The sequence below is a fragment of the Athene cunicularia genome, assembly GCF_003259725.1.
Source record: "Athene cunicularia isolate RWA chromosome 3 unlocalized genomic scaffold, athCun1 chr3_part1, whole genome shotgun sequence".
Lineage (NCBI taxonomy): Eukaryota > Metazoa > Chordata > Aves > Strigiformes > Strigidae > Athene > Athene cunicularia.
In genome coordinates this window covers 32,927,874-32,953,182 of record NW_020799097.1, presented here as the reverse complement: position 1 = coordinate 32,953,182, position 25,309 = coordinate 32,927,874, and the positions used below count along the sequence as shown (strand labels likewise).

General features: G+C 38.0%; 1 protein-coding gene across 49 annotated transcripts in view; it reads right to left on the bottom strand.

Moving 5' to 3' along the window:
- RIMS1 (regulating synaptic membrane exocytosis 1) overlaps window positions 1-25,309 on the bottom strand; it is a 218,997-nt gene that overhangs the window by 156,861 nt on the left and 36,827 nt on the right. The window lies entirely within an intron of this gene.

The following is a 25,309-nucleotide window of genomic DNA, read 5'->3' as shown; positions in this document are numbered from 1 at the left end:
ACTAGTATTTGGGGTACAGACCTGGCACAAAGGACTGTGATCCCTACAGCTCCCAAAGCGAGAGCCAGTCTCTCAGATCGTTCCCTCAATTCAATAGTTATTTAGGCATTTTAACATAATAATGAGATACAAAATTGCTTTACTGTATCTTAATTAAATTACTGAGTAAGAGAAAAGGGTCTATGGAGTTTTACCAAGCACTAGGCTTTCAGATCTAAATAACTGACAACCTGGGCTTATCCCAGCACATACTGAAAATAAGTATTTCTTGTGTTTAGACCTTAAGGATATTCCATACTCTTTCTCACACAAAATGAACACTTTGGCACTTTATTTTGAAACAAATCACTTAGTTTAAAAAGCTTTTTTAAAGTGGTAGTTCCATTGTGAGCACAACACAGGTTGCAATGCTAATCAGTATCTGCAAACAAGAACTCCAGAAATAACTAGTCAGGGAAGCAGTGAACTCATGAAATACTATTCTGATTGTTGAGGATACAAATATCAAACTAAATCTTGTGAAAAAGAAAATCCATTTGCATTCTCCCCTCGTTACTACTGCAAAGTTGTTTCTTTACAAGAGTTTGCAAATTCACAATTATTTTTAATTTTGCAAATGAATGATTTATCAGTGGTTGAGGACTAATAATACTTTCAATATATATATATATATTTTTAATTTGGGTGCATGTGGATTTTATGGAGACTGTTTAAAACACGAGTTTCTTATCCAGGTATTTATTTAGCAAAGACTTTTTAATGTTATTTAATGGATTGTGATTTTTTTTTTTTTTATTAGGAGTACGGTTTAGACATACACTCTTCCATAAGAAGTATTGCATTTGTGTTCATTGATGGCTCACAAAGGTTTTTTGAAAGGTCTACTTGCAAAAGACCTTCTAACACAAAAACAAGCGGGCCCATTTCTATGTTTTACGAGGTGGACCTCCGATCTTAATTATCTCAGTGTTGTTAGAAGGCTTTATAGATTACTGAAAACAAAGATTACTAATCTTGCCAATGGAAGCTTGAAGCCAAGAATCACAACCTATCTAGTCAAGTAACAAACTGAGAATTTCTAAAACTTTTAGTATGAACACAAAAAATGTAACAACGAAGCTGTTCTAAGTTTCCTGAATCCCTAGGGAGTCTGCTCATGAGGTTCCCTGAACCCACATTATTCAGTTCCTTCACTGAGACACTGAGAGTGTTGAAGAGTTCACCAACCCTTTCTAGCTAGATGTTTATTTTTATCTCAGAGACTGTCTAAAATGTTATTCTGAGGATGTGTAAGGCTTACTGTAAGCATGTGAGTCCAAGAATATACATGATTCACAACAGGATGGCCCTCAGAAGCGTGTTCTGTAAGGTCTTCAGAAAGTGTTTTGAAGGCTAAAGAACCTGGAGAAAGTTAGAGATCTAAGCAAGAAGCATGAACTTTTTTTAATTTGATAAGTTCCTTTAAAAACTTTATTAAAAATATTTACTTGAGAATAGCAGAAAAAGTGGTCAGCACTACCAAGAACTTCAAATCAGCAAGTCAATATTTTAATTTACTTTTGATATTTTGGTATCTACAGATTTAAGAAAAAATTTGCTGTCTCACAGATAGCTCTGACCACTAATTTTGCTGACTTTGATTACTCTCTTGATTGGAAGCTAATTCTGCAGATAGATGGAAGGAGATGTCCTTTTTGAAATTTAAAGCTTCTCTGAATAAATTTATTAATGCTATTTAATTCCAAATCAGTATTGAAACTAACTTGTGTTAACAGTTTTATCTGAGTTCCTGTTTCATATAATTAACACTATTTTAGCTTTGCCATGATCTTTTGATAACATTTCTATATAGTGAATGATGAAATTTGCAAAATTATAGCAAGTTATCTCAAGAACTCATACAGGCTCGTAATTTTGGAAACATGGGTACACAGCAGCAATCCTGTACACTGAAAACCTGATCAGCTCTTAACAACTCTTCTGCTGTTCTGAAGGAATTCCCAGCATTTCAAGTATGCCATGCTGTTCTTCAGCCTAATACAATTTTTCTTTCCTGTGGTTTCTTTTCATCTGGTTTGATTGCCTTTTACGGAGAGGTGGGAGAAGGTATTTTAAAAAGCCCACGTAGACAAAATAGCTTCCAGCTGGTTTATGTGTTGGGTTTTGGTGTGTTTTGTTGTTTTTTTTTTTTCCCTGTGGCCATTTAAAACCCATTGAGTAGGTGTTAATTGCAAAAGAAGGTAATGTTTTAATTTTGGTCTCTTCTGGTATTTTCCCCTTAATTTTTATTGAATATTTTTATCTTAATATTTGTTAAATACTGATTTATGAGCAAAGTATAATTCAAAATCAAAGGTGAAAACAGATTCTCCTCAATCCTCGGAGTGTTTCTACACTGCCAATAGATAGGAAAGATAACAAGCATAAGCAAACCAGAAAAAAAGCACATAATGCTGTAAAAGAGCTGCATATGCTTTAGAAGTCCCATGGGTACAATACCCAGTGAGGTATCACTGCCCTGGTAGCACCCACTGCAGATAAGGTGACCAAAATGAGCTTACTTGAGCATATATTTTCTGCTACTGTGCAGAAAGAAGAAAGGCATTTCTGCTCAGCTATAGGAGGCAATACACAGTGTTTATAAACACGCTGATAGAAATACCAGCTGGGAAAAAGGCTTCTCCTCTCCACAGGACCAAAGGAATTGGGAAGAGAGAGAGGGGCAGTAAGATTTTCTGTTGATTGTCCAATATACACACACAGAGTCAATCATGGAGACCTACACAAGTCACTTGAGAAATAATAAGATTATGTTTCATAATCAAAGTTATGATTTAATTTTCATTAAAAATGGGGGAGATAGTTAATCTCAAATATTACAATGAGAAAGAAATCGAGGAGGAAAAAAAGAGTTCATGGTTGTCCTGAGCTTCAGGTCTGTAGAAGGAAATACAGCAGATGAAATTCTCTGGATCATGATTAAAGAGAAAATCACTTCAGCAGTACCCTTATGGGGATCTACTCCAGAGCACCAAATTAGGAAGATAAGCATGCTAATGGTTATTTTTTTATAAGCATTCATCAGATTCCTCCATTATGCTGCATTTGAAGATAATAAGAGGTTTCAAAGGCTTTCATTTCTCCAGTTCATATAGGAATACTGCAGGAAGAATCCTTGAAGTGCACAGTCAGAGGTCACTGACACTAGAAAATCAACCAGCAAAGGACTTTTGGAGCTTTGCTTCCCAACAGTAGAAAAGAAAGAGTTAAGAATGTGAAAGTGAATAAATTTTGTGATCTTCAAAAAAGGAAAGAAACTGAGCAGAAGAAAAACCCAAAACTTCTCTATAAAAAAAAAAAATCCACACCAAAACCAAACCCAAACAAGCACCCAAGAACCAAAATACCAGACCAAAACCAAAACACTCCCAGAAAATAAGGGAGCAGCCATGACAGCAAAAGGAGTCCAGCAATCATGGAAGCATTTCAAGAAATAACACCAACATCAGAAGCAGAACCAGTCCAATAAAGTGGAAGGAGAAATGCAGTCAAAGACTGACCATCTAAATCATAAGTGATTCATTTTCTAGAAGGTGAACAATAAATGGAAGGTTGCCTCTGAGTGAGTAATGTACAGTGACAGAGTACCAGGAGGCATACAAGACAAAATTAGAAATAACAAAATGTAATGCAAACAGCAAAGTATGCAAAAACAATTAAGATCATTCTGCAAATACTTAGTCCCTAGTACTTAGTAACTATCCCTAGTAACAAGTACTTGCCATTCTAGAATACTTTAGACTGTATATTAGGAAGTATTCCGTTACAGAAGGGGTTGTTAGGCGTTGGAATGGGCTGCCCAGGGAGGTGCTGGAGTCCCCATCCCTGGAGGTGTTTAAGAGTCGAGTCAACATAGCACTGAGGGATATGGTGTAGTTGGGAACTGTCAGTGCTAGGTTAAGGATTGGACTGGATGATCCTCAAGGTCTTTTCCAACCTAGGTGATTCTGTGTTTCGGTGAATACTACAGAAAGAGTCTACTATCATTTGGCTCTACCAGGAAATGATACCAAGGTGTCTAAGTTGGGGTTTTTAAAGTAAGTTCTCCTAAAAATAAACTCAAGTAAAATTCACAGAAACAAGTTATCAATGTCTGTAGCATAAAAAAATAGATGTTATGCCAATGCAGGAAGAGGCAAGACTGTCTAGATATAGTACACACTAGGCTTCATCCTGGAGTACTTAGAAAACTGTCTGAAGCTATCTCATCGCCAGGAACAATTATTTCTTGAGAATTAGTGGACTATGGATAAAGTTCCACAAAACTGGGAAGGGGCAAACATGGCATATATTTTTTAAAGGAGATGGAAAGGGAAGAGGGGCTAGAAATTATAGAACAGTCATCTTAGTATCAATTCCTGAAAAAATGCTAAAAAAACGCCAAATCACCTTCAAGATAGTAAGAAAAGAGACAAGACATAAAAAAATCAAAGTGTCAATAACATATTAGTTCAATTTCATTTCCTACTGCTACCTAAGCAACACCCTGACATAACAGTGACCTTGATGACAGCTCAGTCTCTCAGGTTGTCTCATTTCAACATACAGTTTACTTTTCAGAGTGGAATATTTAGCTTAACTGAAGTGTAGTATAGGGGAGAGATGAGTTAAATGTAACGGCCAGAGATACACAGATGGTCTGGTTTAATAGTCCTTTATAACACTACAGTCTATTACACAAAAAAGTCAAATGCTCTCAAGAGAGACCAAAACTGGACCAGGGGATACGGCGCTAGTGTGATTTTAAAATATCTTCTAGTTCTCCCAATTCCATGCAATTCCAAAGGCTGCAGATGTGCTGCTGTATGACACTGCCCACAGCACAGCCTTGAATCTCTGCAACGCAGTATGTCACAGCTCTGTACTTCTCAGTCTCAACCCTATTTCAGCTTCTTCATCTAGTTATGCGAAGATGTGCAAGAGGTTTCTGGAAGGCAGCTTACAGCTGTCTACCACAGTGAGTAGCCTGAAGAAGAAACAGGGGTTTGCCTACAACTTATTAAGTGTGAGAGAGAGTGCAAGGCTTTAATCTTCAGCACTTTCTCCAATCTTATCCTTTAAACTCCATGCAGACCACCTGACTATTGTCTTTTCCCAACCTCAGCAGCATCTTGTTTTCCTGATATTCCTGCTGCTGTTTCAGTTCCATCTCTTTTCTGACTGCTGCCCAACCCCATTTTCTCCAACCTATCTCTCCTGACTTTGCCCTCAAAATCTCCTCTAAACTCTGCTAGAAGAAATAAATTTCACACATGGATTTCTTAAAATATGTTAACCAACACAGCTGTAACATTTGAGAGGGTAAAACCTCTTTGATGACTTATTCTATCATACAGTCTTTAGGATTAATTCTTCTTGTGAAAAAACTACTTTTTAAAAATTACTTTTACAGACAGTGTTATCAACTACTTAGATATAAGATTTTGAAGATCTTTGTTATTCTCAACACACTGCATAATCCCCAAGGAACTTGTAATCATCAATCCTTCCTCTCACTTTCCCCTGTGATCCTTTAGTGATTTAGCTGAGGACCTTATTCCAAGTACAGGGGTTTATTCCCCTCTAAGGAGAGAGCTGATTCAGAAGGTGCAATGCATCAGTATGATGATGCAAGATAACATACAAATAAACAACAACTGTACATTTATTACAACTCATATATTATTATTATAGCTATAACTGTATATTCTGCTAAAGAAACATATTTTTATTCTATGCACATGGGTTTGATGATATTTTTCCAAAATAAGATGCAAAACTAAAAGAAACAGAATCATATTCCATTTTGAACTTGTTAAAGCTACTAACAATAGCACAACTCAAGGGACTGAGGACATATCAATTGTCTTCTGTCAAAGAGAAATAATACACATGGATGATTATTTTTTCCTTAAGTAAATTTCTAAATTCTTCATCCATGACTTCTCCAAAATGAAAAACAGTTATAATGCAATTGGAATATTATCATTTTTCCGAAACACAAGTTGATGTGTGTTTTCAAAATACAGATTTTTGTTTAAAAACTCATGGCAGGTAGCATCACTGATGTCAAATCATATTTGGCATAGGAGCTTTCAAAGTATAAACATAAATGAGACACAGACTTACAAGCAAAATGGTTCCTTATTCCCTGTTTAAGCTGATTATTTGCTACAATTAATACTCCACATTCAGAGGACACGACGTTTCCATTCAAACTGTACAGTTAAAGAAATCTGTTTATAAAAAGATACACTTAAAAAATATAAAACATAAAGATACATCTAAAACCTCAGCACTATATAGCCACTTGTTTACCTGTCCCTGAATGCAACGTATGGAGCAAAAACTGAAGAAATCCAGCAAACATAGCAGCATCAGCAAGAGAATGGTTAAAAAAGCACAACTGGCATCTAGTAGGTTGCTGAATTCCAGTCTGCAACTGTAGCAAAACCGTAATGCAAGCAAAAATCCACTTCAGTGTGAAGGAGACAATATAAAAGAAGTCCTTAAGGTCCTTGCGTCCTGATCCTAAGCCAAATTATTCTGCAGCGTCAAACATTCAACACCGGTGACACCAAACAGGGCTACAAGAGCTCTTGTCATCAAAACAAATCTCTGCAGTGTAGTGCAAGCATCGATTACTGCATTAGTTCATACACATTCGCTGCAATGACAAGGAGTTTCAGTTTCTAGAAGGAGTTAATGATTTTAGAAATCCAGAATTAACAATCCTCAGGAAACAACATGAGTAAAAATAAGCTCCTTCCTCTCTGGATAGAACAAGAAAGAAGTTTCTTAGTGCTTTAAAGCCAACAGTAGACACAAGCTCAGGTATCTAAGTAATCAATACTTCTGCTGCAGTTATTATTTATATTCAGCAGTGGTGCGCTAAAGAAGTTTTAATGAACTGCATAAATGAAGCAATCCTGTAAAGCAAATGTGGTTGATTGAAGTTATGTAAAACTTCCAAAGATGTAGATTTACTTTTAGCACACTGCAAACACAATGGCCCTTAAAAAACTTTACTATTTTTTACAAATTAATGGGATGATTTAATACTTTTTCTACCTAACAGATGTGAGAAAAAAATATTCTAAATAAAAGACTGGGAATAACATTTTGTATTCCAAATTACATATTGAAGGTAAAAGAGAAAAGCAGAACCTGTATACCAGCACATTTGGTAGAGCCAGATTATTAGAGAATTAGAGCTAATAAAATTTGCTAAAGAATTTAATCCAATTTAGTCATATCCAAACCACATAACAATAAAACTATTTCTTTGGCAGAGACAGTCTTCCTCTGTAAGAATATATGTTTCTCTGCAGCATATCTAGACACTGCAGTACTTCAGATATAGAAAAAGATGCCTGTTTAGAAACTAAAATGTGAGAAAACAAAACAAATGAAGAAAAGCTTATAAGGGATAAAATAAAAATAACTAATGAGAGCTTACAGTTCCTTCATCTTTAACAATATATAGACCTATCGGTAATAATGAAACTTTTAATTACATTGTTTCCCTGTACTTCTGAATCACATGATCAAAACCAAGGTACTGAACAGTGCCTTTCACACACTATCTCACCTGTCAACAGCAAAAGCCACGGCTGACATCCCCGGCCACTGCTAACTTTCAGTGTCCCCAGTAGCACAGTATTAGCAGAAAGACAACACAACTGTCCACATCTGCTTTTCTCACCGATATGTCCTTCTCAGGAGATAATTCTTTGGAGGAGGAAAATGTCCAGACTTCATATACTCCAAGAGACAGTGTTCATCTGGATATCTGCTGACCAGGGAACATACACTCAGCCTTCTCCTAAAGCTGGAGAACATTTCTTTCAAAAGGGACAAAAGAAAGACTATGCCAAGTGCCCATTGCTTCCACAGTGCATTCATTCTCCCACTGACCCTTCTGCAATACTCCTTGAAGGACCTCCTCCTGTTCTGCCAGGGCTGGTGTTGAGGGCTGTGCTTCACTTTCAGAACATACCTCAACCTAGATCCTGAAAGCTCACCTCACCTTGCAGCACATACTAAACAAGGCAGAGGATTTTGCCACAGCTCAACTCAACTGATTTAAAATATTTGTCTGCTACAACCTCAGACCTTTTAAACGAGACTGCATTATATGGGGCGTGTTTTCTGGCTTTTTTCAAATATTCCTGTCATTCCCACAGCATGTGTTTGTGAAAAAACTAAAAAAATGTTTTCCAAATGTATGTAGGAAGGTTGCTTGTGCCCCACAGTGGTCTTGAAGCTCTCACTGTCTCCCATTTCCCTACATGCCAGATATGCGCAACCTCCCTCTGCTCTTCCATCCCCACACTAGGCAGTCCTCAACACTAGGCTCTCCCTAGCCCTGAGATCTGCCCAAGCCCTGCCTAAGTAGCCCTGTCTAACACCGTCAGATGGCAGAGGGGTCTGCAAGTATTTGCTGAAAAGAAAGAGAGCGTTCTGAGGTCAGAAAGGGCAGTTTGCAGACAAGGACAGTGCCATAAACTCCAGCATGCACTGCACATCCTTAAGGGTGGTTTTCATTTTTCCCAGCCCCAGTCAAATAGAACCTTTCTAGCTGCCCCAAAGGCCCACCTGAGAATTTCAGAATCAAATGCTGATAGTTGGTTTTAGATCCATTAATAGTAGCAAGACAGTAGGAAACTCACTGGAAATCTGGTTACCATTCCATTGTGCTAGTAAAAATACATAATTAAGTCATAGCCCACTTTCAACTTTTGCTTTGGATAACATTGCCTATGTAATCTCAGGAGGATTTTACCTTTGCAAAGTATTTTATTGCCACTATCATCTGAGGCACACTACACTGTCCATCTCATACTTTGATTTTGACCACCATGTATTAGCTCCTTCGTAATCTTGCTGCAAATAAATGTTCTAATCTTAATCCATATATGATACTCCTGATTTTATAAAACTTTCTAAAATCATTAGAAAAGAATGAGATTGAACAATGTCACACAGATATCCTACTATACCAGTTGTCAAGCTTTAAGAGGTCAAATTCCAAGCATTAAGCACTACTATTCAGTTTTATACTTGGGTGAAAAAGCAGCTTTCCTCTAAAGAAAAGTTTTACAACACTTATTTTGAAAGAAGAAAGCCAAGGAATGGCCCCAAGCTTAATTCAGTAGCACAAAAAGATAAATTCAAGGAAAAACAAATATGCTTTAACTTGGGATTTAATTTAGGAAATGAGAGAAACAACAGAAAAGATCCATGTTATGGTTTACAGACCTCAAAGCCAAGTTACAATGCAGAAAAGATTCTAATACAATTTCAGGAGTCTTAAATACAATATTAGGTAATTGTCCTGTAGCCCTCTCTGATCCACTTCAAAAGGTTCTGGCCATTGTGGGAGATTCACAGTGACTAGACAAGGCAAACACCACAGCCCTCTTCAAGGAGGACAAGAAAAAGGACTGGGAAAGCTAACCTGACTCCCTGCAAAGGTTATGAAGCATATCCTTCTGTATTGTAGTCCTGACCACATGAAGGCCAAGCATAGATTTACCAAAGGCAAATCATGGCTCACCAATATGATTTATGGATCTGCAGACAAGAGGAAATCAGCAGATGTTTTTTTAACATAACTGTAGCAAGGCTTTCAACCAAGTTTCCCACAGTATCCTTGTAGCCAAATCGGAGAGACATGGAATGACTGGTGAACGACGAGGCAGGTGGAAAACTAACATAATCGCTTTACTCATGTGATGGTTAAAGGACTGAAGTTCAGCTGGTGATAAAATGTTAGGTATGTAAAATAGTGTCAGAACAAAGACTTATGGGAGGAATCAAGGCTTTCCTTTGCTCAGCTAGCAGCACAAAATTCTCTCCTGGGATCACAGAAAACTTGGATGTAGCCTTTGGCTATGCATCCAGACTTAAACTCAGTAGAGGAGACTTGCTTCTGACAGGCTTAAATGCAGAGTCTGACTGACACTGGGCTAATTAAACACTTCAGTTCTCTGTGCACTCATGCAACATAAGTGCATCTTCTCTTCAGTATCGTCCAGTGAAAAGGACTAAGTATTTTTAAGATTGTTTGGCATAATGCCATTTACCATTTATAAGATAAAGACTTCCATATATAAATATACAAATAATACATACACAAATACAGAAGTGGTTTTCTTTTCAACAGATAGCTTGGCCAACATTTCTCATAACTAATGAGAAAAATCAGAGGTTAAGAACTGAGATGACTGTGGTAAAAAAGACATATAGCTCCTAAAAAGAATGTCTGTCCTCAAACACCCATCAAACTTGTTAGAGCTCATCAACGTTCCTTTCCATACAGGCATGAGCATATTCTTGGTCAGCTGGCAAAAACCAAAAGCGCCCAAGAAGAAATTATGTAGTCACATCAACAGAGGGACATGATGGAGCTAGTAAGTTTGGCTTTTTATTTAGCTTGGGCTGAATGCTGTTGTTACTCCACAGATTTCAGTGCAAACCTTGACCCGAGCCAATCAATTCAAAATGGAAGTGAAGTAACTTGGCATCTATCTGAAAAAAAAACAATGTAAATGCACACATCGGGAGCAGGCTATGCCGTGCCTCCCACTGGCATCCCAGACAAGTGGCGTTACCATGTTGTTCCTAAAGGTGGTTGTATTGGGTTTGTGGTGGGGGTACGGTTGGTAGTAAGGGAGGGGCTACAGGGGTGGTTCCTGTGAGAAGCTTCTTGAAGCTCCCCTGGCTCCAAGTCAGACCCACCTCTGGCCAAGGCCAAGCCAATTAGTGACGGTGGCTGCACCTCTGCAAGAACGTATTTAAGAAGAGGAACCTGCAGCAGAGGGGGTGTAGGAGTGAGGGAAACACCTATGCAGACACCAAGAGGAAGGGGAGGTGCACCAGAGCAGAGATTCCCCTGCAGCCCATGCAGGTCCACAGTGGAGCAGATCTCCCCCTGCAGCCCATGGAGGACCCCCTGCTGGAGCAGGTGGCTGTGCCCACAGAAGGCCGGGACTCTGAGGGAAGCCCACGCTGGAGCAGTCTGCTGCTGGGAGAACTGCAGCCTATGGCAGGGACCCACACTGGAGCAGTTCAGGAAGAGCTGCAGCCCATGGGAAGGACTCATATTGGGGAAGTTAATGGAAGACTGACTCCTGTGGGAGGGACCCCATGCTGGAACAAGGGAAGAGCGTGAGGAATGCTCCCCCTGAGGAGGAAGGAGCGGCAGAAACAACAGGTGATAAACTGACTGCAACCCCCATTTCCTGCTCCTCTGCACTGCTGGCAGGGAGGAGGTAGAGAAATCAGGGGCATAAAGCTGAGCCCGAGAAGAAGGGAGGGGTGGAGGGAAAGTGTTTTTAAGATGTGGTTGTATTTCTCACTGTCCTATTCTGCCTTGATTGGTAAATTAGTAGTGGTATTAAAATTAAATTGATGGAGTTTTTTTCCAAAATCAAGTCAGGTTTTTGCCCATGACCATAATTGTTGAGTGAGCCCTCCCTGTCCTTGTCTCAATCCCCAAGCCTTTTGTTATATTTTCTCCTCCCCATCCCAGCAGGGGGGATGAGTGAGCTAGCAACCACGTGATGCTTTGTTGCCCAGTGAGCTTAAACCACAACAGCTCTTAATGTAATTTTACAGAACATCATCTGCTATTTTGCAGCTGACTGGAAGACAGAAGAGAACTGCTGTACAACCAAATGAGAGAAACCCCTTCAAGCACACAGGTGTGCAAGAGCCAGTAAAGTAACACCCCACTATTTACTGCTCTGGTATTTGCTCAGCCATTCAATTGCTAACCAAAACCAGATGCTTTCAGTGAGATAGTGACTGATATGCAGACACTGATTTTTCAATTTACTAATAGTATCAAAATACTATTTTTGTTCCCAACTTTAACTATTATTTCTAGTTGTTGTGTTACTGTCTCCATAGAGACAGATTGCTCCCAACTCTCATGCCCTACAGCATGGTGGATGTGGAATACCCACAGTCAAAATCTCTTCCTTATCTGATGCAGGCTAAGCTGGGATGAAGTGGTGGTATGATAGCACTACCTTTGACAGCCATGCTTAGGTACAGGCTTGACCTCACAGAACTAAACTGCTTAAATCAATTCAGTGTTACTACCTGTAGAAAGAGATCACAGGAATCTAACCTGCACTTGATACTTTTTGCTTGGCTTTTCTTTTGGCAGAAAAAGTCATCTTCAAACCTATCTATCAAAAAGATAAAATAGGAGATTTAACCTACAGTGACAGTGCCATTACAGCTTCTTATTTAATTCAGCCACATCACTTTACCAAAATTCCTTAAAAGAATTATCTTTTTCCTCCCAAAACATTTTTTCCCCCCATTACAAAACATAGCAAAACAAAGACAGTGTACATCCTGAGCTGACTGATATACGGGCTGTGATTGAAAGGTTATACAGCCAAGGGTGATAGACATCTACATGTAGCTAGTTCATGCTATTTCTCTATTTCAGGACACCTTTGACAACTTAATTTACAATCCCTCCTTTTCCTTACTGCCTAAGTGTGTGTAGACATGGTTTATTTCCCAGTTTCTCCTACAAGACAGATTCCCCACAAATCCTTTAATTCTAAAAATTTCAGATTTAAACCTAGAAACTAGGTAGTACCATACATACTGACCATTTCAAAAGGACAACCTCTATTAAATAGCATTTTCTACTACTGTAAAAATGTTATAAACCATCCAAAGAAGAAAATAAAACCACACATCTAAACACAGGGTTTAACAGTGACAATGTTGTTTGTTTAAGCATTGCCAAAAAAATTCATTCCTAATCCTTATAATAATTTTCTAGGTCAAAGTAAGATTAGGTCCACAATAGCACAGACAACTGATGTCTGACAACATGCCTTTAGTTAATAACATTATTTGCTGTCATAGCTTTTATTTAAAAAGAAAAGGATGCTGATAGTTCAGAATTTTAAAAAGATATATTTGAAGAGAGTCAAAATGTAAATGGCACATTTGTTTGTTTTAAAAAAAAAAAAAGCTGCTCACTGGCAAAAACTCCGATCTTAAGTGTCTCATCTTAAGTGTCTCTTTCAGTGGCTTGTAGGAATAACCATTCCCTAAGACTTCCTTGGCAGTAAGATTTAAAACTGGGTAATAGGAACAGATTAATCAACTTTTTGTATAACTGATTTCAGAGTAACTTTTCTGTGGAAAAGAGCCCAGAGCAGCACAGCTGGATTTAATCCTAAACATTCAGTTCAATTCCCATTTCCAGGCAGCTGTTTTGCCCTCCCCCAGACACTCTCTGCTTAAAGATGATAACAACTCCACTACTGGCAAATCTGTAACACCTGCCCCACCAGAGGTAACAGAACCTACCTGGGTACGCTGACAAGGTTTAGTGTGTTACATAAAAGTTGGCAGAAACAGCAAATACCAGAAAGTTTTGGGAATCTATATCTATTTAAATTTGTATTTCTCAGTTGGTTTTGAGAAGTGCCATTTTACCTGTAAGTCACTTTTATACTATATTTTAAGTAAAATCTGTGTCTGTACAGAGTACCAAATTACCTGGCATCCCATGTGTTTTGATGTAAACTCACACCAGTTTCCTCCGGAGTGCAACCGGCAAGAACCAGCATTATACCTCTGAGTGACCCAGGACTTTGGAGAGCTGAAAAAGCTGGCTATTCACCAGCCCTCAGCTCATGGCACTGATTAATATTCATAACCTGAGCAGAGGTTTTTGCTCATCTCACAATTCAGGTGAGAACTGTATGAATAAACTGCACACAGGTTAAAGCAAGTTGGCTGGGGACTGCTGCTTTGCGCAGCATGAGCTCCTGATTCTGCAAAGCTATCTGTCACTCCTACCCAAAACTCACAGGAGCCCAGTTCCAGGATTTGCAGTTCCCACCTGAAATGTGGGAGCAGGGCTGAGACACTCCAAGGACTGTATCCAGCTGCTTCAAAACAGCATTTCTTCTCTTGTGACACTTGCTGTTAATTTTTAATGCAGAAGAGTCTGACTTTCAAATACTTTACAAAGGCAAAGAATAAACCAAAAATCTGCAGAATTATATTCACACATAGGTCTATTCACTGTCTCTGACACCAAGGATCATATCCTACAACTACACATCATGACACCTGAAGTATTTAAATGCAACAGATGTACTGGAATGAACACATGCCTTCTAATAGTGCACACACATTCTAACTCATATAAACATCTATGTATATATTCACAAGCAAGTACATCCCCCCAAAACATCTCATCTTACTTATGTTATGAAACCTCAATAAAACAAAGAATATGAAAGCATTCACATACACTATTATATCTTTTTTTCTGCTCCTGAACCTACTTTATTGCAACATTTCTGAAGCAGGTAAGACAGTGTGCTCTCATTAAACAGGTGTTTCCTATGCATTAGGTCACAGAAAAAATTAAGTTGGAAGGAAATGTACTTTGGGTAAGTAAGAAGAAAACATATGACTTGACCAGAAGTATCAGCAAGATTTCTTAAGGACAAACATAGAGTCATCTGCAAATGTAGTATCTCAGCTTCCCAAAATTTTTTAAAATCTGGCTCCTACAAAAAGAGTACCTTTTTCTTCCAAAGTTTATTTTTTTCTGAGGACAGGACTCAACTCATATAAAGAATAACTGCTTCCAAAGAGCTATACTAGTCATTGTAATTACCATATTCAGAATACATTCCATACACTGTCTCCAACACTGAACCTACAGGACAATGTAAATATGCCTACAGAAAAATACACATGGAGATAAGATCTGAAAAAGTTTTTTAAATTATCAGTTCGAGTAGGAGGGTGTGCCGGCACTTCCAGACTCTGCTAAGGGAGAAACTGTCTTGCATAAACAGAGTGTGATGGATGAAAGTTAGATTTGAGTGCTCCATCTAGCGGCATATTAAGCACAATTTTAATGGTTAAGAACATGTGGCCTAACAGATGAAAAGAACAACGTGTGGTGCTTGCTTCTGCTCTGAGCAACACAGCAAAATAAATTCTTAGCACCTCGCCTTTTAATAGCATAACATAAAAATAATCTCCAAAACTAACATAAAACTTCATGGAAGTTTAATATAGTTAGGTCCATAATGGTAGGTAAATATTTTTACATTTTTTATTATTAGCTTATTTATTCTATTTAGTTAATAAATTTTAATAAGAATGATAAATTTTAAAAAATTGTTCATTTGAATTTACATTCATATTTGAGCTTACATTTCTAGTGATAAGATATATTACATTTTCAGTAAAAAACCACGAATTAATAAAAAGCCAACCATTAAAAATATATACTGACTCTTAAGTTGCTTTAAAGAGAACATTTTTCCAACAATCATTCTGAGAATAACTAATTAGAATTGAAGCTCATATTGCAGAGAAAAGAACTGCCGAATTGAGGACTAAGTTTCAAAAACTGGAACTTTAAATTCTAGAAATTAATGTACACAGTTAAATCATAAAATACATGTGTTAAAATCAGATAATAGTCTTCATATACTATTTTTGCATTCAGGCAAGTGAATCTGCCGCGAAACTCATGCACAAGAGAGATTTTTAAGAAGCTAAACATGTATAAATGCAGAGATTTCAAGTGTTGGAGCACCTCAAAAAGTAACTAATTCAACTGTCTTAACATTTAGAGCAGTTAGGTGAACTTATTAACAGATAGGCTAGCAGCACATAGGTCCCATACATCTACTATGTGCATTAGCCAACAAATAATCACTGTTGTATATTGCGCTTTGCATATCCTGGTTGCAGACTCTCTATTCTCACAGTGAACTTACACAGAAAAGACAAAAATAACTATCAAACTGAAAATAAAACTGTAAACTCTGCCCTGTCCCTACATGTCTTCAAGCTGAGAGGCAAGCCAAAACAAAACCCCTGTCTCTCTTTGAACTAAAACCTTAGAACAGTCCTCTACTTGGACCAGAAGAGCAACATGTTCCGTTAACAGAATCATATTAAGGTTTTAAAAACTGGGGAGTGGGGAGGGCAGTAACTAGTGAAAAAAGAACAACGCAGCAAGGTCCCATACACACAGCCATCAAGCTGTCATATCCTTTAGTGGTAGCTCCATCAGTCAAAAAAAATAATCCAACCCAAAAATAAAAATAATACCATTAGAAAAGAAAAAACCAAAACAAACTGAAAAACCCCAACTCAATAGTCTGAAAAAGGCTGTAAGGTCTAGAAACCTGGTCTTTTTATGTGAAAGCAATAGCTCCACAATGTCTTTATAAGCAGGAGCAGTATACATATGCAAATCACTTCGTTAACTGATAGGAAAAGCAAGCAGGCGAACAAAAGGGTAATTTAGCTGATTAACAGCAAATTAATAGACAGTGAGAACAGAAATCTAGGCTCAGCTGAATCCCTCTGGCTAGGCAACCCACAGTTAGCCACAAGAGAATGTAAGTGTGCTGGAGGACGCTTGACAGTAATCTGGAATTCTGCTGAATGTCGATAAATGACAGAAAAAGGTACCTAGTATGTCCTTACATTAAATAAGCATATTATTTTATCATCAAGGCAAGGTGAAGTCACAGTCATGGACTGAAATCTCACCAAGTCAAGCACTGTACAAACAGAAAAAGAAACCCCAAACTCCACTGAGCTTGCAGTTTAAATGCTAGGCAAGAAAACGGGCAGACAAACAAATAAGAAACAGTGACTACATTTATATCCGTGTAATAGTGCCAAGGGGATTGTCCTTGATCTATCGTTAGAGCAAGCCCTGGAACAGTTGTGCCCTAGGACAGTCATCATTCTCCCATTTATTTGTAGTTAGGAGACAGGCCAAGAATAAATCCTAGCAGACAGCTTCAATGCAGCCTTTCTCCTGAGGAGTGCAAGAGCTTCACATATAGAAATGCACCATGTCTCGTTACTTGGCCACAGATGTCAAAGAATGTCTCTTAATGTAGTAGTACGGTAAATATAGCCAATGAAACCATGTGAGATGTGCACATTTGAAAACATAACTCTTCTGCTTGGTATCATGGGTGAAATGGAGACAAGAATAAACTTCAGTGATTCCAAAGTGTAGGTGGGGAGTCCCTGATTTTGAAGCTCACATGTCATACAGAAGGAAAAGGAAGGAAGAAAGAGTGAGAGCAGTGAAAAAGCACATGAGCAAAGATGGGAAGAAAGTTTTCAGAGAGACATTTGGAATGGATAGGAACAGAATGAAACCATGTATAGTCAAAGGAAGCACAGACATTTCATAATTATTAACCTTCTTTCTGATACAATCAAGTTTTTCCTAAAGGACATTTATCAGCACACTGATTTTAGAAAGCTCAAATAAACCAGTCTGTCTACTCAAAATCATGCTGCAAGAAAGAAACTGTAATGGTTCCTGTGCATTACAGTAATTAAGTGCACTATTATAAGAAAAAAAATATATCGAAGGTATCAGAGAAATATTAACACAAGATACTAACCAATAATACTCAGTACCACACCGTATAACCCCTATGGACTCAACAGGATGATCAGAATGAATACACTGAATCCTTATAACTAAGAAAAGGAAACAAAATGAACTTTTTCAGAAAATAACAGATGTTTGTTTGTTCCCAGTTAACTCTATAACTAAAATTAACTCTAAAATTAATAAAAGTGTATGCATTATTCTATAATAAGCCAATAATTAATTTCCTTTTCCTTTCAAAGGCTTTCATTTTTCACCCAAAGGGGAGCAGCTTCCCCACATATGTGGAAAAAAACAAAGATTTGGATTTCAATCCCAAGACCTAAATTCATCCTTCAATACGCTGCACAGATCATTCACAGATATGCAGCTTTACCAAACACAGTTTGGTTCATCCTTCACAGTTCACCTTTTTCCCTAAGCTCTCAGATCAAACGAATAACAGTAAATCCTGAGTAGAAGTTCATGTAACTTTTATGGCATGCAAAAAAATATATGCATATACAAAATACTCAATAGGATGACTGAGGCAGGGGGAGGATCATTCTCTGGCTATAACGCCATGCCGTGTTTCAGGCAAGCTGAGTTTTAACTCCAGTTCACTGCATAGCTGCATTTTGAAAAGTGCTCAGCTGTTGGAGAACGGCTTGCAGAGAGCAAGGCCATAGCTCCCTGCAGGAGCTGGTCGGCCATAGCTCCCTGCAGAAGTCGGTCCCAGCCACCTGAGGTAAACAAAGGAAAGAACCCAGGGTACAGTTATGTAAACAAGGATGAAGACCCAAGGCTCAGTTGTGCTAGCGAGGATTGTTGTGAGAACACAGAGATAAGTTGGGGCGCATTATGACCTTGGGGGTCAGAGGAAAGCAGCCCTGGGAGAGAAGCAGGTTCACAGCAAGAAAGATGTTTATGCATACCAGAAATGCCACAAGGGGCTGGGATATTATAATGTGACCTTTTAGATGTACCCAATGGCTGACATACTATAATGTAGTTTCTTAAATGTATCCAATAGAGTTACAAGTAGTGTATTGTAGACTGCTTATATAAGGTGTGATTTCTATCAATAAAGTTGAAGCTTGCTCTATCATTCACATTGAATCGGCTGCTTGCTTCCTCCGCCCGCCGCACTCAGCAGCTAAAACTAGGGCAAGTTTTTCAAAAGCTTTCAGCTCCCTCTTAAACCCTTAAAAAGTGCTCCACGACCCGCAGCACCCACTGCTCTTCTCACACCTGCTATCTCCAACGGTTTCTGTATAGAAAAAAACTGTCTGCTGAGTGTTCTTGTGAATTGGGTTTTCACGGAGAAACCTAGAGAAGTCCTGGGTTTCTGTACAGGTCCACTCTCACAGTTCTTGAAATTAAAGCTACCCTGTTTGTCAGGTGTTAAGTCTTTTTGAACACAAGATCCTGATTCCTCTTTCCTTTAGTATCCCCCTTTTTTGTAATGACAATACTCATTTTACTGCAGGACTAATTACTAGTAGAACAAATTTGTTGCTATTCTATGAATTAGATATGCAGGAGAAAGGTAAGTGACAAAGAACAATTAATAAAATAATGACCATGTGAAAAAACAGAAGACAGAGCACATTAATAGTAATAAAACATAATGCCTTGCCAACTGCCAGAAATGTAAGAAAGAACTAAAGATTTAACAGTTTGTGACATCCTTTCTTCCATGTCTCTTGATCAAGTCAAAATGCACATTTCTTATTTCCTTTTCAGAAACCAGATTGTTACCACATAATTTGTACTGAAAATGGCTATCAAATATCATTACTTAAAGGATGTCAAAAAAGGATAAGCTACAGTCAGGAGTACTGTGAATTTTGCCCCAGTTTCCCACCTTTGCCCAGAGCCTGCCACAGGACAAGCAGGTTTTTGAAAAAAGAAAGCAATTTCAGTGCAGTGTATGAAGAAACCAATTATTATTTTGAGGAATCCTCTATTTCAAGTGAGTAAGAAATTATGATTTACAATTATCCTTAACATTGCTTATCTGTCCTCAGAATTTACATGGTTTCTGGGACTAAGCTTCAAACTCCCTAGCAGTAACTTAACCCTCCAGAGAAGAGAGAAGCACTCCATCTCTTTCCCCCTCCAGCTTATTCTTTCCCTTTTAAAGACCAGTCATTCTGTCATGTGGGGGTTTTTTCCCTTTTCTTTCTTTCTTTTTCTTTTCTCCTTTTTCCTTTCTTTCCCTTTCCTTTTTCCTTCTAAGGTAAACTAGAGAAAGGGCTTTATCAGGCTTTTAAAGGGAAATTCAACCATGTATCTTCTGTGACATCCCCATTTATATGGCACGTATCTCAGTGAAGTGTTGGATTTCTTGGCAACAGTACGACTTTTTTCCCACTCATGCTCAGCTTATTTCATTTGCATATGCATGTATGCACTTTAAATAATTCCATATACACAAAACAGATTTCTTACTGCCCAACGCTAATTTAACAAGCACTTATTTACAACTCCATAAGCACTGTAAATATTTTCAGCTACTCAAAACCACTGAATATTGATAGCACTGAACAATGTTAGCACTGACCAAAATTTTAAAACTAGAGCCATTTTAGATTACATTTTCATTAAAATATGAATCAGATGTAATCTAAATTACTGCACAAGGACTACAAGATAAATTGGAACTAATTTCTAAGAACTAACAAACTTCCTAGCAAGGGTATTTTATTTTACACTAAGTTAAAGCTCATTCACATATTTAAACAAATCCAGCTCTTTTTAAAATTGCATGTCCAACTCTCCACACGAACAGATGTTAAAATATGCTAGCAGATGTTACAGTACAACGTGACCTGCCTACACTCCATATTTAAAATATCTCAGTGAAAAAGCTTAGCTAAAAACATTTAAAACCAGCCTCCTCTTCTCTATAGCCTTTTCCTGATGTTTTCTTTTGGTCTGCTTCTATACGCTACTGTACGCGTGTGGTTTCTCTCTCAGCCCACAAGCTTCTTTTCTTGCCAACAGTGCTACAGCACTTGAAAGAAATCACTGGAGCAGGGATTTAATTTATGCCTTCCTTCCCCCAGGAGTACCCCCAAGCACAGATGCTCAAAGCAGCACTCGAAACACCTGAGGAGGATGGAGGAAGTGGTCAGATCCTCTCCTCCTGCAGTCAAGCCAGCATCAACACATTTGTCTGCAACCACAGTGTCCCTTTCTTTCTGACCTCCAGGTCCTCTCCTCCCAGTCTTAACACACTGCCTCATACCTGTATATACACCAAGATCCCAGAAGATCTCTGCCCCTAACACTTTCTAACCAGAAGGGTCATTTCATAAGAATGGAATGAAATTGTGTCGCTCTGTTCCTCCCAGTACTGTAAGAAAGGAACTATGGATGAAACAATAACACTTTCACTGAAAGTAAACAGAATGTCATCTGGTAAGGTTTTTTCAAACGAGGCTCCAACTTTACTGTGCTCTACCCACTCCTGGTTAAATCCATGAGCCAGTATACAAAATCAGTTTTACTTAGCTTTTTACCTTTTTGCTGACAATATGGGAGTACTGAGCCTATTTTCAAGCCTAGAGAGTGTGAACAAAACACTCATTTAGGCAAATACGAACAACGAGTACGCAAAATCTAAAACTATTAGCATATTTATTTACGTAAAAGTACATGAACAGCTTTTAGTACCTCCTCACATTGTTCCAATTTCCAACACTATTTTATCTTCCAGTTTCAAAGACTGCATGACAGAGTCTAGAATATCTCTTGTATCTATCACAGGATAAAAGTAGTTATGTACAATCTCATCTGGACACAAATCTACTAGTTCTACAAAAATACTTGGTTTTAAACTTTAAAGAAAGTATTTTTTTCTCAAACTTACTCCAAATCTAATTTGCATTCTTCATTGGATGGCAGTAGGCAGAAGCTGTTCTCGGTTTTAAAATGAGGTCTGGATTTCATTTGTAATAGTCTGTTTTATGTTATTCTAGCAAGTCTTTGAAGCAAGTATGAATGCAATTTATGTCGTCTAAGAGGTCTCTTTTGCCTTGCCAGGACAGTGTTGCCACTGGAAACTCAGTCCACCTAATGTTCAACTATTACAGCTTTCAGAATAAGGAGTCCTACAGCTTGTATTAATAATAGGATGAAAATTATTATCAGCAATCAGTAATAGTGTCCTTTAGTGGATGTAGATCTTTTTAAAAAAGAAATCTGAGATTACCTTTTTGGATGCTGCTAAACAGTTCTTCCTCTAAATTTACTCCAACATGAAAAAACGACATAAATTTTTGTGTCCTCTGACAAAGAGACAAAATCTCAGTGGATTGCTTTTTTTTTTTGGGGGGGGGGGAAGAAGGTATCTCCAGTACTTTTGAATTATTTTGTTAATAATTTTGAAGAAATTCATATTAAATGGTTACAGTAAAGAACAGGGAATGTACTAGCTCAATCAGCTTGCCTCGTACTCAGAAGACAGGGTAATTCAATCCCAGACAGTCTTTCTAGAAAATGCAAATGTTAAGAAGTAATTTTGCACAGTATCTATTTTTTATGTCTTTTTTGGCTATTGATTTTCAATACAGTCTTATCCACTCTACCTATAGCTTACATTTCTACAGGGCATCATTTTCTGTTAAATGTCTCTGTAAGCTGTCTTCCATAGAAGACTTCTATTTTAGTTGTTCGATATAGTATTTAAAATAGTACATCTTTATTACTCAGTTGCTGATTTGCTTTATATTGGCACTCAGCAAATATGAACATTAATTTTAAGATCTTGCTTTTTCTTGGTAAGACTGTTCAAAGTTAAACATTTTATTTGCAATAATTCTATCTTTCTAGCTCCATTTATACTACTTTGGCACCAGATTTCTGACTGAGCTGATATTTAGATAAGAGAGGATAGATTCCAGACCATCCTGTGCTTATACACTAAAGTGCTACAATAGGGACCTGTGCAGTATCTCTCCCACATTACAAGCAAAGCACTGAAGGAATGGCGGGTGAAATTTGCTTCTAACGATGCTGCTAAATTGCAAAGAATAGGATTCTGACCTCAGTTACAATAGGGACATAATTTAATTATTTGTGTAAGTTTTTTAACACACCCTTTTACTGTGGCATTTTTTGTTTTAAAATATTGAAGGATTTCTAAAATATTTTCTTAGGTAGTAAAAAATCCTGCCTTTCCATCTATTCTTACAAAGTAGTGCAGATTTTTTCAAGTATTGATGAAGATTGAATTCTAAATATAACTGGATACTTTACTACCAAAAATACTTCTGCTTTCTCATTTGTTTCTCTTAGCTCTTTGTCTCTAGTATACCCCCAGCTTCAAAGGCTTTCCACTTCGTCTCCCATGACAAGGATTGTAAAAGTCCTATCAAGATCAGGCAAAAACCCATGAACAGCTACATCTTCCTGCTATTAAATTTATAAATATAATTCTGTATATGTGTATATATATATGTGTGTATATAATAAATATATATATATATGTGTATATATATATATTCTGATTAATAACATGGTGCCAGTTTAGTGACAAGTAGAGATAAGGTCTCAATGAATGCTCAACAATGTTAACCAAGTACTGAGTTGGCAGTAATCAGACAGGTCCCTAACATACTCCTATTTATAATTTTTATTCAAATACAGTGAGATGGCATTGTGATATGATACAGAACAAGGCCTCCACTGTCTAAAGGTGGAACCTAAATAGTAGTCTGTAGTGCTAGGGCCTGAATAATAGGCCCTGAAACAATGTTGTCCTCTATATATCTGAACATCACAACCAAGCGTTATCCATTATTAGTATCTATTAATTCGTTACATCTGTATTAGTATTATCATTTATTATTAGTATCTGATCATTAACGAAATATGTAAGTGAAAGATGTAGCTTAGAATATAATCAGTAGGGAGGATGAAATGTCGTGAGAATGAGTATCCAACTTCCCTTGTTTAGCCTTGTTCAAGGCTGAGAACCCAAGTGTTTGGCCTTGTTAGAAACTCCCCTGGTTCTCCCTCCCGAGCCCTGGCCAGGCTTTGGGTGGAATCAACAGCAGGATGAAACCAGATGTTTCCGCTCAAAAAAAAGTACAAGTCATTCTGTCTTGCTGATTTTTGGTATATAAGGCTGGACCCTCTTGCTGCCACTTCGGAAGCCTCAGCTATGGGTGGACGCACCGTGTAGGATTTCCCCCTTGCCGGGACAGGCTCTCCAAACCCTCGCTGTAACCAGGGCTGCCCGGCCACTGCAGGTCTGATGGTAATGCGTGCAAGTGGTGAGGGATCTGTCTTAATCACTATTTGCCCCATCATGTAGTAATGATTAAGTGCATTACCTTGCTTGTCCTTATTTTCAATAAGTAACTGTATATAGTAATAATTAAGTGTACTATTCTGTATTTTCCTTATTGCTTATTTTCTGTATTACTGAGATGCTGGGGTTTCAACTCCAAGCCCCAAATTAAGGTTGACATATGGGTGATTCCCACAGCCCTTCACAAAGGGGGGGTGAGTTTACCTTTAAGCTTCCCTCCAGGGTGGGGCCGGCCTTGAAGACAGAGCCATTGGGTAAATGAGCCCCAGGTGTCTGCACTAAGTAAACAAAGGTCAGGTGTCCACTAGGGATAAAAGCTGGGACCACTGGCAGGGAGGGGCAATGGCTGTCTGTGAGATGGATGCACTTTGCAGATTTTTCCTGTTGGGGAAGGACCTCCTGCCTCTCTGGAACTGGGCTCCAGTTAGGTCTGGCCTTTGTAAATGTGGGCTGTGTAGAGATTCAGTATGTGGTGTTTGGCTTGTTGTCTTCTATCTCTTTTATGAGAGACTGCATTTCACCATTTATTCCCTCCATTGTTTGTTGTGTGGTGTCATTGTTGGGGTCAGTGGGATTGATGTTGGTTATGCATAATCTGACTGACTTGTTTGTACCCCCAGCGTTCACACATGTACTGACCCTTTTGTATAAATACAGTTTGGTTATTGGTCCATCTTTATGCTGGCTGTGTCCTTTATGCTAGGCTTAATAATTAGCAAAGCAATTACTTGGTTATATTCTTTAATAATTAACAGTAAAACAACCCTGTTTTTTTCATTCTGGTGTCTGAATTTAACTGGCATCCTCGATCAGCAAAACACAGTCTCAGACATAACCAAGAAATTGATTCAGTTGTCAAGCACATAAGTATTTAACAACACTTTAAATCCTCTGGTATTCATAATACTGAAGGAAAAAGGTCCAACCCTTAATGGTTTAACAATATAATGGGAAATTTTCCACAAGATGAGATCAGTGTCATGAGCTTTCATAGAAACCATCAGAAGATTTTACTTATGAAGAACCATTATAGCGCAAACTAGATCCATACATTGATATCGGTATCAAGGACTTTCAGCCTGGACTTGATTTTCATATAAGTGACCTTCCAGTTTATAATGATACTCACCCCTCACTGAATATGAGAAATCCTTTCTACTTCATAAGACACCTCAAATTGATGACATAAATGAAAGCAAGTAACAAAGATGGAAAGGAAATGCTATATTACAGACTGCTCCTACCAAGAGAGGAAGTCAAGGAAAATGACACATATCCAAATGTCAGCATAAAGCATTGCCACAAAATAAGGGAAAGAGATATGTTTTCTTAGAAAAACAGAATAGTTGAGACTGGAAGAGACCTCTGCAGGTCCCAGTTCAAATGCCCTTGCTCAAAAGTAGGGTCAGCTATAACACTGCTTAGGGCCTTCTCCATCTGGGTTTGTATCATCTCCAAGGATGGAGACTTTACAATGTCTCTGTGCAATACGTTGTAGTGTTTGATAACCTCCACAGTCA